This window comes from Furipterus horrens, unplaced genomic scaffold (assembly GCF_987537825.1).
Source record: "Furipterus horrens unplaced genomic scaffold, mFurHor1.1.pri manual_scaffold_1, whole genome shotgun sequence".
Taxonomy (NCBI): domain Eukaryota; kingdom Metazoa; phylum Chordata; class Mammalia; order Chiroptera; family Furipteridae; genus Furipterus; species Furipterus horrens.
The window spans coordinates 95,434,065-95,447,828 of NW_028327171.1; the positions used below are offsets into that span (position 1 = coordinate 95,434,065).

The 13,764-nt window shown below is 39.4% G+C and overlaps 1 protein-coding gene across 1 annotated transcript in view; it reads left to right on the forward strand.

Annotated features, from left to right (window-relative positions):
- PHLDB2 (pleckstrin homology like domain family B member 2) overlaps window positions 1-13,764 on the forward strand; it is a 246,362-nt gene that overhangs the window by 41,818 nt on the left and 190,780 nt on the right. The window lies entirely within an intron of this gene.

Here is a 13,764-nt window from a genome sequence, read left to right on the forward strand (position 1 = left end):
AGTGGTCATCATCCTTCATATTTGTGAAGGTAGAATATTCCCACTGGTATTATTTCTGTCACCACCGTAATATATGGAATTTTCTCTGAAGTTATTTTTCAGCTTTTATGATTCAAGTTGATATCCTTGTGTCCCAGCAACAAAGTAATAGCACCAATGAAAGTTTAATTTGTAAAAAAATTTCCAAAATATAACTTCTTTACTTACTTCTGAAGAACTATGAAAGGGAATATATTGACCATGATTTTCTCATGTCCAAGCCTATTTTGACACTTTTAAAAAAGCTGCTTTCCCACAGCTCTACCCCACATGCCTCTCATGCTTCTCTACTTTCCTCCCTTTCGTCCAAATGTTGTACAAAATCAGTAACAAGGGCCCTTCTAAGGCAGAGTTGCCAGGACAGTTTGGAATACTCATGCTGTACCTCAGTACCGAACTTAATTTGGGGGGTTATCAGGATCTCCCCAAGAACAATGGTCTCATCCCAGGAGTCATTTTTTCTCAGATTCTTTGCTTCTACTTTCTAAGTATTTTAATCAAATAACAATCAAATCATCTCTCCTTTGTGCGCATTCACAAAAAGATTGGGCTCAAATGGATGGCAGAAATGATCATTAATTACCCAAATATGGTTTAGTTTTAAAGCAAGAATTTTCTTTGGCTTTCTGCTACATAGATGCATTCCGTTCTCCCCACACTCTCAACTCTCAAATTCTTAGCACACGAGTTTTTTTTTTTTTTTTTTTTAATCTAGAAAAGAATCCAGAGAACTTTGCAAGTTTTTCTCAAGTAGTTCAAAACTCCCCTTAATGCAAATGAAATACAGTCCCTGGTATTTGGAGAATGTGATGGCAGCTGTAGACAGAGGCAGCATTGCTTCCAGCACCAAAGTACACCAGTCAACAGGTCTATTTTGAATTTATCAAGCAAGGAAAGAATGACTTAGCTTAACTTCCCTCAGGCAAAAACTCTGTTTACTCACATAGTTATCTCAGGAATGGGAGAGGATGCAAAGATGAGAACCAAGATATGGTAAGAAGATTTGAAGGAGAGAGACAAACTGTCTCTATTTGCATACAAATGACAATAATAATAAAATGTAAAGGTAGGCAATGACTGCCCTTGCATTCATAGTAAATGTCTAGATTTCTGCTGAAAATGGCCTTAGGTAGAGATGGGACTTTCTTTTCCAAATTAAATTGTCAGTCTTGGAAGGGACATTAGGTTCCCAACAACTTTGTCAAACCATCAGCTAGTCTCATAGCTCATGCTCCCTAGTTGACAAATGTAAAGTGAGAGTGGGGAAAAATGAAGCATTCTCAGTGCCTGCCTGATGAACTCCCAGAAATGTTGACCACTCTTTGAGCACAAGTTTAGGCTTTTATAATTAACTGATTTTGAGTTTTTGTTCTTATTATTCTGCAATCTGGAATGCTGTCCTCCCTCGTCTTTGTTGTGTTAAATTCTTGCTTATCTTTTTGGTTTCAGTTTGGACATCATTCATGTCGGACAGCCCTGCTGGACCATTCCTCCTCCTCTTTAACTTCAATGAATTCCTACTAGGACTTCTGTAGTAACAAGTACTGATCCCAGCAGGCTGTTTTCACACTTCTTTCTGCTCCTGCTTTGTAACTGTCTGTCTTTCTGACCAATGGTAAATTCTGTGTAGAGAATGACCCTCTCTACTTTCTCCACTATTTTGAGCAACTGCTTAGTGCATAGGAGGTGCTACAGTGAGCTTTGTTTTTGTTCTCAGCCTATTCAGAAAGAACAGAAATTTTGAAATACTTCTATACATAGTGTCTCTTTTTATGGTTACCAATATATATTTGCATATTATTACATGGTTTAAATTAGTCTTTACATACTAGCTTTATTGTTACAGAGCGAAAAGGGGTTCTTTCACCTGGCGCTGTGGTGTAAAACCCAACAACTAGTGTTGAGGAAAACAGGTCTTTATTTACAATATTCCAACCTCCATATAACAGTCCAAGAAAACATGTGCCATGTTGCACTGGATCACGCATGGTTCTCCCTTTGCCCTTTCAAAGCCGCATTGTATTCTCCCTTCTCAAAACCGCATGGAGAACCCTCTCCTCAAAACCACATGGAGAACTCAGCTAAAATGTCTGCCACCTATTTTTAAACCCCTGACTGTGTCCTCTGATGCAGTGGGCATGGTAACCAGTTCTGACCAGTTCTGTGCAGGCCCTGTAAGCTTTCTGCACCATCCCATGGTCCAAAACCCTCCCATCTGTCTGGGGCTTTGGAAGAACCAAAGCCATTTGCGTAACAAAGACACTAGACTCTAGCCACAGGCATGTGAAGGCTTCTTAAAAGCTGTTTCCTTTCCCCATCCCCCAACCCACAGGCTCTGGGGATTTTTGGAGACCCTCATTCTGTAACATTATGTCACACATTATTCTGTCTTACTTTCAGTTTTATTTTGTTTCTTTTCTTAGTCCCTATCTGTTTTCCCCTCCTCTGTCCCCAGTGGCTATTCCAGACAGCACTTTCTAAAATTCCAAAGCTCACTGTGCTTCAAATTTTTGAGAATTCTTGCTTTACATGTTTATTCTAGAAACTGTGCTTGTGAGAGTTCTGAGGTCTGTGGCTTCAGACTCAAAGTCACGAAAAAATCTTTACTGTTCAGAAGGAGATTCCTGGAGAGCTCTGATGCACATTTGCAAACCCTCTGTTGGGTAATAGAAGAGTCAACTCTTGATTACCTTTGCTTAGAATTCTTCTCTCTGAAATGGGTGCCTCAACAGGAGTTACATCTAAAATATCCACTTTCCTTTGGAATTTACATCTGTTTTTCTTAGTAGTGACAAGTTCTTTAAATGAGTAGACTAGAACAAACATTGCTAGAAAGGAACTGAAGCATGAGCAAGTGTAGGAGATAAGAAAACATATCACCTTTAAATGCAATCAAGTATCCAGGTCCAGATTATCCAGATTGATCAGGGAAAAATCCCAGAGACAAAAACATGTTTGAGAGAAACATGCATAACTATAAATGTACATGCACTCCAGAGACAAAATGGTGTCCTTCTGATTTCAGGATTAATAAGTTTACTCTTGATCCTTAGCAAGATTCTAGGATTAAACATTAAACAGCCAATTTGTGGGCATTTGAGTCAGAGTATCTTGCCTCCATCACAAAGGAGCTACATCAGATGAATGCCAAAAGGAATTCATTTTTTATTTCAGCAAGTCCCTTGAAAAAGTTTATTGTAATATCATGAAGAACCAGGTATTCAACCAATCCCCTATTATTGAATTTTTATTGTTTCTATTATATTATAATTAATGCTATAACAATTTTTGCATACAGCACCTTTAATATTTTACTTAGGATAAATTTAGAAAAGTGGTATTATAGAAAGAAAGTGTATTGGTTTCTTGACTTTTGTCAAATATTTCCAAATTATCCTAAAATAAGTAGAAATATATACAATCCCATTAAATGTGTGTGAGAAATCCTGTTTTACCAGATACTTTTCTACACAGTGTATTAGCTATATTTATTTTTACCAATCTAATTTTGCCAGTACCTTTGGTAGCTACTTTGAAAATTTCATCACATGTTTGTGGGCTATTTTACTTCTTTCTTTGTTACTCAATCATTCAGGGCTTTTTTCTTTTGTCCATTTTAGTTAATTCACAAGGGTTCTTGAGATATTAACTCTATTAACCCATATCACATATTTTGCAAACATGCTCTTCAGTTTTCTATTCTTTAATATTATAATTTTTTTCTATATTGAAGTTTTAGATTTCAATTAACAAAATATATCAGTCTCTCTTATGTGACTTACATTTTTGTAAGTCATTCTTAGAACATCTTCTCCAATCGCCAAATAAAATGTAATATTTTTCTCTGTTACTCATTCTTTTACATATATATTTTATCTCACCTGGAATTTATTTATGAATATTTAATAGAATAAGAATTTTTTCATCTCCCTCAATAGAAAGACCTAGAGCTTTTAACTGACCTTAGATACAACAAGAAGCAACAGTGAGACAAACAAATACATTAATGCAATTTTAAACATTCTCTTTTTAAATTTTTTTAATATGCTTTATTGATTTTGCTGTTACAGTTGTCCCAATTTCTTTTCCCTTTGCTCCCCTCCACCCAGTGACATCCCTCCCTCCAGTTGTCCCCCCGACTTAGTCCATGCCCATTGGTTGTGCATATAGTTCTTCTCAACCTCTTCTTATCTACTCCACTCCCTCCTACCATGCTTCTTAATTCCTGTACCATCTCCCTCTCTTTACCCCCTTCCTGCTCCCTGCTGACCTCCCCCCATAATGTCCCCTATACCTATAATTCTTTTCACACTCTCGTTGCCTACTTAGTTTGCCTTTGTTTTGATTCCCCAGCTTCTGTTGTTAGTTGTTGTGATACAGCTTTCATTTTAATATTCATAGTTTTGATCCTCTTTCTCCTAAACAAGTCCCTTTAGCATTTCCTATAACAGTGGTTTGGATCTGATCAACTCCTTCAGTTTTACTTTGTCCTGGAAGCACATTCTTTGCCCTTCTATTCTGAATGACGGCTTCACTGGATAGAGTAATCGTGGTTGTAGGTTTTTGATTTTTATTACTTTGAATATTTCTTGCCAGTCCCTTCTTGCCTGCAGAGTTTCTTTACAGAAATCAGCTGATAGTCTTATTGAGACACCTTTGTATGTAATTCTCTTCTCTCTTGCTGCTTTTAAGATTCTCTCTTTATCCTTAATTTTTGACATTTTGATTATAATGTGTCTTGGTGTGGTTCTCCCTGGGTCCAGTTTTTTTGGAACTCTCTGTGCTTCCTGGACCTGTAGGTCTATTTCCTTCCCCAAGTTAGGAAAGTTTTGCTGCATTATTTTTTCACATAATTTTTCAATTTCTAGTTCTTCTTCTTCACCTTCTGGCAGCCCTATGATTCGGATGTTGGCCCGCTTATAGCTGTCCGATAAGTTTCTGAGCCTTTCCTCATTTTCCTCACTTCTCATTTTCTCTTTCTGCACTGGTTGACTGTTCCTTTCCTATGTTTCGATTTGTTGATTTGATCCCTGGTTTTCTTGCCCTCACCACTAGTTTCGTATGTGTTTTTGTTCATTTCAGCAGGACTAGCCTTCATTCCTTCCCTGTCTTGTTTAAGATCTGCTGTTAGGTCTGTAAGTGCTTTTATAAGCAAAGTTCTGAACTCTGCCTCAGAAAGATTTCCTATCTGCTGCATCATTAGATTAGAAATTTGCTGTCTGGTCAGCTGTGTCACTGGGATCTCTATCATGATCTGTGCCATCCTGAACTATTTTGTGTTACCTTTGCTTCCTGTGCAGGCTGTCACACCTCCTATGCTATAGGGGGCGGAGTCCTGTGCACTTGTCACAACACGGCGTTCGTGGGGGTGGGGGTCCAAGATGGATTCCTGCCGTTCAAACTCTGCTGAGAGACCGGGAGCCTCCTCCTCCATCCCCACCCCCACCGGGTCTCACAGTCCAAGGCAATGGGGGGTCTGCCTTTCCCGGCTTTAGAATCGCAAGCTGACAAGTCTGGTGTGCAGCCAGGGGTGCTCCCCAGGTGCTTCTTGCCTCCCCTTAAATATGGCTGTCTGTGCTTACCTCTGTCTTGCACCGTCACTGCTGCTGCCGCGGACATCACAACTTGACCTCTCCTCCCCAGCTTCACCCCTCCTACCTGTCCAGATGAGCATCAGTTCTTTATAACTTCATACATTGGACTTCCATTTATTTTCTGGAACTTCTGGTTACTGCTGGTTTTGCGGTAGTGTATTCCTTCAAAGTTGTGGAGGGAGATGGGGCATGTCAGTCTAGGCCTCCATCTTGGCTGAAAGTCTCCTGTGTTTGTTTGCTTCCGTATCCCAGGGAGAGCTGTGGCTCCTACTATGTTGTAAGGGGCAGAACCTTAGGTATTCATCAGTAACGGGTGACCTGTTTCACCACGTTGTGGCGCTGTATGTGGGGGAGGGGTCTGAGAAGAAACAATGCTGCTTTCCCGGCACTCACCCCTTTTCCAGGCACTTCTCCCAATTCCGCACCAGACTAGCGCCCCTGTAGCTGCTGCCCTGGCCATCGTTCCCAGAGTGGGTGGGTCTGTGGATGTTCAAGGTCTGTGGTGGCCCTTTAAACAAGCAGACTCTGCTGAAAGACTGGCAGTTTCTGCCTCTGTCTCAACCCCCACTGGTTTGCACAGTCAAAAGCAATGAGGCTTGATTTTTTCCAGAGCTGGGACAGTGAGATGCTTTGGTGAGAAGCTGGGAACACTCCCCAGGTGTCCCTCCTGACTTTTTAAAATGTGTAACTGCACTTTCTGCTGATCTACTGCTGTTGCCAGTGCTGCTACCACCACACCGTGTGCTCTCCATCCGGGTTCCACCCCTCCTACCTGTCTGGATGAATATTTCTTCTTCATATCTTTGTTTGTTGGACTTCCATGCAGCTCAATTTTCTGGAATTTCTGGTTGTTTCTAGTTTTGAGGTAGTTGTATTCCTTCTTAGTTGTGGAGGGAGACGGAGCATGTCTGTCTACGCCTCCATCTTGGCCGGAAGTCAGTAAACATTCTTAACAAAAATATAGGACACATAAAAAAGGAAGTAAGTTCTATTGCATTCTCTATCCATTACAATACATCTAAAATAAGTGGCTTTGTTTTTCCATCTAAATTGGGATATTGGCCAATTGAAGGATAGTCAGAGAAGAGCAACCAGCATGGTGGTGGTTCTGGAACACCTATCTTTTGAATAACAATTTAAGGAATGTCTTGCTTGAAGAAGAGATTAATATTCATGATAAAAATTTTATTTAGATTTAGGAATGACTGCCATAACATAGTACTAGATTCATATTTTATTGTCCTAGGTGTCAGCATTTGGTGCATTAAAATGTATACTAGGGCTTATTTCACCTAGATAAAGGGAAGAACTTTGAGTCAACCAGAACTGTTTAAAAACGAGGTATTGACATTCGCAGTGTTGGAGGAGTTTCAACAATGACTAAATGTCATTCTGTCTGGAAGTTTGGAGAGGAGATCCTTGTCTACACTGGAATGTTGGACCAATGATCTTGGAGGCCTTTTCCAAAGTCTAAGATTTTATGATTCTGGACTATGTTCTACCGGCCTGAAGGAAACGGCTTAATGAATTACCCTTGTTTCTTTCAAACATTTAGATCTGAGCTCTGAAAATGGCTTCAGTTAAGAGGATAAGACAGTATGATGCAGAAGCAACAACTCAGGGTCTTAGTCTACTAGCTCAGGCCCTACCATTCAGTGATAAGGAGTAAAGCCTTAGGTAAATCACTCATCTTGTCTGGGCTATTGTTTGTATAAACCTTTATAAAGTATAGGCCTTCACTACAAACTTTTAATTTGATCAAGTTATTTTTTTTTTTTTTGCTTTTTCAGAACTCCATTACAATCTAATCACTGTTAAGTATTGATTGCATTTAGCTTGTTATAAGAGAAGTGAACTAAAATATCATAATTATAGATAATCTACAGGTCCCATCAAAGTCTAAGATACTATTATTCCATGTCTAATAAATAGATGGAATGAACAACATAAGCAGGTTCCAAATTCAAACCCATATGTCTGTTCTAATAAAACCTGGTCATTTCAATGCTTTATCTTATTGATGCCTCTAGAAGCAAATCCAGAGCTTAAACCCAAGGTGTATACACTCATTATTCACCAAAAAATATTTAAGAACCTGTTTTATACCAGACACTATGCTAAGCACCAGAGAGACTAAGATGATTAAAATGAAGTATGTGCTTTCAAAGATCTTACAGTTTAGTAATGATGACAGCCTAGTAGACTAATAATTACAGTATGACATGATAATTATAATGAGTATTTGTACTGCTATAGGTTCAGAGACATTCGTCTTCTATCCAAGTCTCTAAACAGTAGGTCAGAGGATACCTAAAGACTCTTCCAGCTGTACATCTTGCACATGCTTCTAAATAGAAGAAATTAGCCCACCATACCCACCATACCAGGGTTAACCAGTAGCTGTAAGTAGTTGTTTAAAGAAATATGTTGAGCAGTGCCCCCAGGTTCAAGTCAGAGACTTTATCACAACTGCTTCTTTAAATTAAAGACACCCATGGAGTCTCAATCAAGCAAACCACAGATAACCTCCACAAACCCCTCCTGACAATTACATTCTGTGGCCATTTTCCATGATGCTGACTCATCTAAGATTTCCTAGTATATAGTATAAATAAAACCAGGGGAAACAGCCTTCTTATGTTTTAGTGACCTGCTCAATAAATGCAGGTTTTGTTTTAGGGAAGGGTCCAATGACACCAGAGACTATGATTTAGGTGTGATTATACGTACTGGTGCACTGATTCGAGTGATGACTGGGACATGACTCATCTAATATCTAAAGTTGGCCTTGTAGTGTTAGTTATATGATTGCCTCTTAGAACCTGTAACCTATTTGGAGAAGGCTTCTCATGTTATATTTTATATAGCAGTAAGCCCTCAGATTCTCACATTATGAAACTCCAGATTTTGTTTCATTAGGAAAAACCTGGCAGTATGTGATCAAGAGCAGAGGAGAAGAAAATATATTAGCTGACAGAACATTTCCACAGGACCTTGACATATATGATTGTTTTCTCACTACTAGATTTCAAATAAGAACACATCCCCAAGTATGCAGCAGCCCAAGGGAGACAAACATGTCCAAGAGTAATGGTCTCAGAATCCACCTGGGGGACCTGTTGAAATGTGGAGTGCTTACCCACATCTCAGAGTTGCTGATTCATGTAGGTCTGGGATGGTACCTACAAAATTATCTTTCTAGCAAGTTTCCAGGTGATACTATTGCTGCCGGTATTGGGACAAAACCCTGGAAACCACTGTCCTGGAAGACAGTAAGCTGAGACTTAATATGCTTACCCACCTCAAAGAACTTTCCAAACAAAACCAGGCTTCTATATCTACTAAGGGTCTCCCTAAAGAGTTCTCTCAGAAATGGAATAAAGAGAATAAAAACAAAGTTAAAAATAAAATACAAGACATGTAATAAAGAAAAAATTGGAAGTAAATATCATTAAGAGTTCACCAAGGCCAGAAGAAATGGTAGAAGCAGACCAATGACCTTTGATGTATGGTGTAACTGAATAGTACCCACAGTAGGTGGGACCAATGACCTGTTGTAAAGCAGTGTGAGAAAGACAAGGATACCATCCCTCCAGGGATCATACTTCCAGCTATGGTTGTTTCTCCCATTCCTCAGGAATATCCCAGGTCTTCTGTTTTCCTGGTATGTATGACATCTAGAAGAGCTGAGGTACTTGACCTTTAGGTGCTCCATATAGAAACAGAAAAAAGCTTACAATGCTGCTTATCCTCATGACTTCAAGTTACTCAAGGTGAATGTGTTCTCTATTTAAGCAGTTCAATAATTCACCATTTAGAGGGTATTTATGGTATGTATTTTCTACTGTGTGCTAATGCTATCAGAATTTCTTTAGAGAGCAATTAATTTAAAATCAAATGGCCCTAAGTGAAAGGTCCTTCTTCCACTTTGGATGCGTTTCTGCGCTTGGGTGTCAAAGGCTGAAAGTGAAGGTTCTCTGCATTGTGTCATCCACAGACTTCTCTCATGACTTTTCCTGAGGTATGGCTGTGGCCAAGCACCTGCTACAGATTAGGGCACTTCAAGCTGGAACTGTAGTTCTCAATTTGCTTTTATACATTTCCAAAGCCATGGCTGGTGGGCCATGCTGACTCTGGGCTTTCTCTCTCTTATTCTCTGGGGCTCTGCATCTGACCCTGTCATTTCCTTTCTGGCCCACCTCATGTCAAAGAAGACATTGGCCCTCATAGGAGAAAGGGGAGACATTCCATAGCCACAGCCAAGAAGAAAAGACCACCCCAGGGTGGATCCGCTGGCAGCCCACCCAGGTTTTTCTCGGGTGGGTCCAACCCTATTGCATATTTCTCTAAAGTAAAACATCACGTTGAATACACATCAGACTCTTTTTTCTACAGTTTTTAAACAAACATAGACTTTGTAGACTTCCCCCAAAATACATCTTTGAGAATTAAGCAGTAAGTTTTTCAGTAAATGTATTATAAATAAGTGGTGGGAATCCTTTCATCTGGCAAAGACTGGAATGGGTACATGCATGGGAAATAGGCCAAGACTCCTGGTCACAAATAGGCTTCTCACTTTAATCAATATTATCAATCACCTTATGCATTCTGACCTGAGAAGGTCATAGGGTTCTAGAGAGAGAATTAATGTGATATTTCAGCCATAAAAAATGGTTAAAGAACAACAGAAAGGAACTCGGGCAAAGGAACTAGCAGGTTAAAAGTCATTATGCTTTTTTCTTTTTAACATCATTTCAAGGTAGTAATTTGGGAAGATGTTATTTTATGTCTTCTGGGTGCCAGGAGTGGATCTGCATGGTCACCCTCCTCTGACAGAAAAATAAGACTAACATAGTGATGGATGTAGTAGAGTCAAAAGTAGAATCTAGAACTCATGGGTATAAGTCCTGCTATTTAATGTCAAGATCTTCATCCTCTAAAGGTAGAAAAGTCTGGGAAGAGAATGGATATGCCAATACTCTTTTAAATGACTTTAATTTGACACTTCCTAAATGAAAACTCCCCTCTGAACATTTCTTTGACTCTTCTTTTATCTACTTCTCCAATCTATCTACCTACCAGATAGGGACGCTTTAAAGATTAAAAGAGTGGCTTATGGGAAAGCACCCAGCAGACACATAGAAGATGCTCAATAAAGAAATAACTCCTTCTTCCTCACTTGATGGCAGAGGGAAAGCCTTGCGAGATTGTGGGCAGAGAAGTGTCATCATGAGAGCTATATTAGGTTCTTTAACTTGTTGGAGTCAGATTGGTCAAAAAAGAATACCAACATTCACACATCAAACCACTTTGTGACTCTTTCCGACTGAGGCTTATTCTTTCCAATTATCACTGCAGGTTTTGGAACAAAGCGCTGGACAAAGCAATGCTCCCCACAGCCAAAGAGGGTTCTGCTAAGCAACAACTTATGCATGTAGTTCAAGGTTCTATCAGATTCCTGGCATCAGATTAGGAGCCCCTTTGAAAAAAAGATTGTTGTCTTCAATAGAAGTGTAATAATATACTTTCTATGGGAACTAAGTAGTCATTTTGTCAACCAACAATTAAGAAAACACCATTCATACTTGGTTACACAGTTAGCATATATCTTCCTGTCTGGGTAATAGTAGAGGTTATAAGAACAAAATAGTATAAATAAAGGTGATTATATTTTTCATTAAAAAAAGGAGAATGAATTAAATACATGTGGAAAGTGTCAGGGCAACCTTGTTCTGAGAAATCACCTAAAGACCACTGTGGGATCAGGCAATGGGTTTATTGAGGGGGAAGAGAGGAGGGGAGAGACAGCTCCCAGACCAACTCAAGGGCCCGTAGAAACAAGGGGAATGAGGAGTAAGGAAATGGGGAATGAGAAACGGGGAGTGGGGGATGGGGAACGGGGTCTCCCAGTCCTCCTCGTGGGCTCGTAGGAGTCCCACCCTCAATTCTGCAGGCATTTTTTTTATACTTCTCAACACACATTTTGGTGAGGGTGAGTTTGCTTATCAACATATTCAGTAGGTCATTTACATCTCATTGCTTCCCCCCCCCCCACACACACACCAGGTTAGTTAACATATTGGGCTAGGTCCATTACCATTTCCCCTGGGAATGGTTTCAGTCCATCAGCATATCCTTTGGGAATGGCTAAGTCCAGGGCCAGGTTGATTAGTATATACCAAAAGTCCAGGCGTGCATTCTAGCTGCCTCCATGTTCTGACAGAAATCCCTGTGAATGAAAGTATAGCTTTGGGATCAGATGGTCCTGCATTCAAATTTCTTTATAAGGTTTCTGGATTTGGGAAAATTATTTAACTTTTCTAAGATGTAGTTTTTCTCATCAGGAAAAAATAGTAATCAATAGCTTACCTTGTAGGGTTGTTAATAATTACATGAGATATGTATTATGTACTTAGTTTATACAGTGTCTAACCCTATAGGGGATGGATCAATAAATAGTGGTTAATATAGTGGTAATGACTACTAACTGTGCCAGGTTAGCTGCCATCACTCGGGTTATGCGTCTTGAGCAATTTTTTTTCACACTTTCCTCAGCCAACTGAACAATGCAGGACCACGTTTCTAAAAAATCTTGGAAACGGCAGCATCTCTGAATCTCACCACCACCATATTGTAAAGTCCATGATCTGGTTAATCAGAGTCTATCCAGACAAAGATACCTTGGAACTTTGGAATGAAGTTTCATTACCAAAATAGCTGCTTCATTGTTTCCACAAGTTTCAGGAGCCTAATGGGGTGGGGGTGGGGTGGGTCAGGAGGCTTCAAACTGGCCGGGAGCTTACCATCAATCACCTCAAAGGAGTTTCAGCTCAGTCAGCTACCAGGAGGTGGAAGCCTATCTGCCTGATATTTGTTCCTACTCCGAAATAGGCCATGGCCTCCGTTTTCATGGCCTCACAGCATAGTCCCGAATATTAGATCCTGGCAGAGAGAGAGACTCCTGCCATTGTAGCAATGTGGGCACTCATTTTATTACCCTGTGACTCCAAGACTCCTAATGCCTCCTTTCTGACCCATAAAGCAGATTTATTCAAACTCCTCAGGTAAAGGTCTGTCTTATAAGAAACCAAGCTCCAAAATCCCAAAGTTTAGTATTTGCCTTCCAGAAGTTTCCAATCCATGTAATTAGCAGTCTCTTCACACTCTCTTAACAGCACTTAAGGCATTAGGACTCTCTCAGTAGGTTGCTGAGTGATTGCAATTAAGAAGTCAGCCTATTACAGAGCTAACTTATGTTTGTAGCCACCTAAGTGGTGTTTTGACAAGGGATATAATCTTTCATGAATACAGTAGAAATTTTGTTTGGTGATGTGAGCATAGTGTAAGGAAAGCCACTATCCAGGGCACACTAAACATAAAATGACATACTTTGAGGGCAACAATAACAGAAAAGCTTCTAGCCCAAATGTATAATAGCATTTGCTTTTCATTTGGTTTCCTTCTTTTCACTTGTAAAAAAAATGCATAATTATTGTAGGGAAGCATAATAACATAGGGAAGCAAATTAAAATTTAAATGTTTCCCACAAATCCACCAATATCTACTAATAATGCTGTAAAATGCATTCTCCTAGTCTCCTTTTAATGGAAATATTCATTTTTTAAAGGTGTTATGATAAGCACACTTCTTTGTAATCTGCTTTTCCTCAATATAGTATGAACATTTTCCATAAATGTACCTCTGTAATAGCATCTTAACTGACTGCCTAATGATCCATTTTATGAATGTACCATAATCATTTAACTAAGCCTGAATTGTCAATATTTGAATACCTTCCAGATTTTCAGTTTTATAAAAATACTTTAGTGAATAACATTGTAGATAAACGTTTACTTAGCTAGGATCATTTCCTTACAATAAATTTCTAGTTGTTCATGTCAAAACAACTACTCTGAACAGAACTCCTACAGAGCAGATACAATGGTTTGTCTCCTGGGAGTGGACTTTCTTGGTGCTGGATAAATGGACATAAGACTTATTTTTCCCAATTCAGTCCCAGTAATTTCTGCTGACCCAGGAACTCAGCCTGTTAGTGCTACTTTTTATTCAGACGTGTCTTAATTTAGTCACAGGGTAGATGAATGTTCTCTCCTTTAAGAGATAATGGAAA